Genomic DNA, 2,500 nt, shown 5'->3' with positions numbered 1-2,500 from the left:
ATTGAGCTCCTCAATTGTCTCACTAAGTTCATTTCATCTTGAATAGTCAGGCTTGTTTCTCTGCTGCCAAACTAATACTAAGGCAGCCCTCTTTTTCTCTATCTATGTTAAATGTCAGAAGCTTGACTCATCTCAGCAAGTTTCTTTATACATTTGATAGGATCGATGCTGATAGGGATAAATAAGTCCTGATTTTATAATTAATGGGCTGCTAGGCCCAATAAAAAGATATATGATACTCAGACCAGAAAGGTTAAGCCTGATGGACCAGATCAGGCCTGGTGGAATAAAAAAGGCCCAAAAGCCCTGATTATTAATTAATTTCGTAATTAATTAATAACATTTAAATCAGCTATTGAGAAGAGTCCCGATAAGGATATAAATCCTTATAGATTAGCCTCAAGGGGACCTAAAAGGATAAGGAATCAGCTTCCTACTTCCTAGGACTCCTAAGTCTATTCTAATTATGAGACTTGCCCACCAGGTCTCCTATACCAAGTCCAATTCAAGGACTCCCAACATCTATATAAGGGGCCTCACCCCACAAATCAGAACTACATTTTTTGGCTTGATTCTTTAATTCACAGAGATACGTAGGCATCTCGTAAAGGCAGATCGAGCCACGAAACACGAGAGCAGCCATTAAAGGCCTTGAGCTCCCGAATCTTAGTAATAAATACAGCAAATAATAACCTTAGTTTTTTATCCATAACATTTGGCGCCGTCTGTGGGAAAGCACAATAACAACCATGGCGAGAACACGGAGAACAATTGGAGCTCTAGAGGAAGGAACACCATCAGAGACAACCCAGGTGATTTCATTAACCGTGGAGGTTCCTCCCCATTCAACTTATGCATCTACTCAGGAGGAAGCCCGGACAGGGGCAACTCAACCCCAGCTACAAGGGACAACTCCCCCGATTCAAGGTACGAATCCTCAAGTTCAACAAATACATATACCTGTGAATTCTCGACCCGTCGGGTATGAATATTCAACTATTGTTACTACTAACCCCCCTTATGGGATGCCCCTTCACCCTGAGTTTGGAGGAAGCGGATATGCTGGGCGAAGCGAAGCACGAGGGCGGTCGCCCCCCTATATACGAGGTTTGGGTCCTATCCCTGAGGATCGGGAATTTTCTGGTCCATACACTGAGAGAGACTCTGAATCTTCGGATGATGAAGTGGCCCTGAGAAGGAGGCGTCCTGGAAAAGAGCCAATGGCCGATAGAAAGCAACGCCCCCAGAGCACCCCAGGGGCGAATCCCCAAGAAGTGCATGAAAGGATCAGGGCTCATGAGGCTGAAATCCAAAGGCTGAGGCGTGATTTGGAGGCTCACCAGGCCACCAAACCCCAGATACCTCCTAGGGGGAGAAATCCTCCTCCTGTCATAGACCTGGATGGTCCGGTAAGAAGAAGGGCTGCTGTCCCAAGAACTGATCCAAGCAATCTCCTTCCCCTTGGAGATCCTGATGATCCAACTCCACCCTTCACTGAAGAGATAATGAATGCCCATATCTCGAGGAAATTCAAGATGCCCACTATCAAAGCCTATGATGGCACGGGAGATCCCGCTAATCATGTTAGGACATTCTCTAATGCACTGCTGCTGCAACCCGTGAATGATGCTATAAAGTGTCGGGCCTTCCCTCAAACCCTGTCGGGTATGGCTCAAAGATGGTACAGTCGCCTGCCCCCAAATTCTATTGGATCGTTCAGAGAATTAAGTCAGGCTTTTATTAAGCAATTCATCAGTGGAAGAGTCCATGAGAAAAGTTCAGCATCTCTTATGAGTCTTGTGCAGGGAGCTAAGGAATCCTTGAGAGATTACCTGAATCGTTTTACAAAGGAGGCTTTAAAAGTCCCAGACCTTGATGATAAGGTAGCCATGATAACACTGCAACAAGGAACTAGGGATGAGTTTTTCAAGATGTCCTTGGCCAAACGTCCCCCTGAAAACATGTTGCAACTCCAAGAGAGGGCAGGGAAGTATATCAAGGTTGAAGAAAGCACGAGGAAGACTGTAGTGAGTAATGAGCCCACTGGAGGCAAGAAGTGAAAAACTGATCTGGAGTATATCGCTAAGGACAAATTTTCTAGAACCGAACAAAACCCTGATTCAACCCCCAAGAAGGGAGGACCTGGGCAAAAGTTCACTGAATACGCTAAGCTGAGTGCTCCTAGGAGTCAGATTTTGATGGAGATTGAGAAAGATAGAAATATTCGCTGGCCTAAGCCCTTGAAGGCTGATCCCGCCAAGCTAGATAAGAGCAAGTATTGCAGGTTTCATAAGGATGTTGGCCATGACACCGATGAGTGTAGGCAATTGAAAGATGAAATTGAGTTTTTGATTCGAAAAGGAAGGTTGAACAAGTATACTGGAGATGGAGGGGACAGAAACAATAATGGAAGGAAGAACTTTGAAGATCATAGGAGGGACCAAGACGATCAGGGGCGGAATCCCCAACCTAGAGGGCCGGTTATAAATGCAATTTTTGG

The sequence above is a fragment of the Apium graveolens genome, chromosome 5, assembly GCF_009905375.1.
Source record: "Apium graveolens cultivar Ventura chromosome 5, ASM990537v1, whole genome shotgun sequence".
NCBI classification, from domain to species: domain Eukaryota; kingdom Viridiplantae; phylum Streptophyta; class Magnoliopsida; order Apiales; family Apiaceae; genus Apium; species Apium graveolens.
Note: the sequence above shows the minus strand (reverse complement) of the source record.